This window comes from Oryzias latipes, chromosome 22, assembly GCF_053564925.1.
Source record: "Oryzias latipes strain Hd-rR chromosome 22, Olatipes_Hd-rR_3.1".
NCBI lineage: Eukaryota > Metazoa > Chordata > Actinopteri > Beloniformes > Adrianichthyidae > Oryzias > Oryzias latipes.
This window is the reverse complement of record NC_136258.1, coordinates 18,867,133-18,867,720: the sequence shown is the minus strand read 5'-3', so window position 1 is coordinate 18,867,720 and position 588 is coordinate 18,867,133.

The window sequence follows — 588 nt, the reverse complement described above, 5'->3', positions numbered from 1 at the left end:
TTTTGGCGTCTCTTTTTACACATTCACATACATTTTTATTTTTGCAATTTTTTCCTCTCATGACACCAAAACTGGATTGTTTTTTTACTCCTTTTTGTTCTGTAAAAAAAAAAAAAAAATTGCATTCTGGCTGTTCAACTCTGGTGTTTGCAATAAAATTCTTGGTACGTTCCAAACTGTGAAAAAAAACCCAAAACAATGACACCTTCTGTACTGGTAATGGCTATCACAAGTTTCCCTCCACATCTGCTTTGAATCCACTCTAGTATGTTAGGAGACTCATGAAGAAGCTGTTCCAAGACAAAAAGAAAGGATGTGGGACTCATCCAACCTAACTTAATCCACAAGACTGGACCTGAAAACCGAGAAAGATCTCAACTTTTTATGGAAATGAAGATTCTTTTATTTTCAAAATGAGATATTTTGTTTTATTTTCAGAAAACAAAATGTTTTAATCCCCATGTTGACATGTTTATTACTTTAACATGTATGATGCACTGCTATAAAGAAGTCTTTACATTTAAAACTAAACTAAAATCAATTTAATTTAAAACCATGATTTTTTAAGAGGCTGTTTAATGCAGCTGC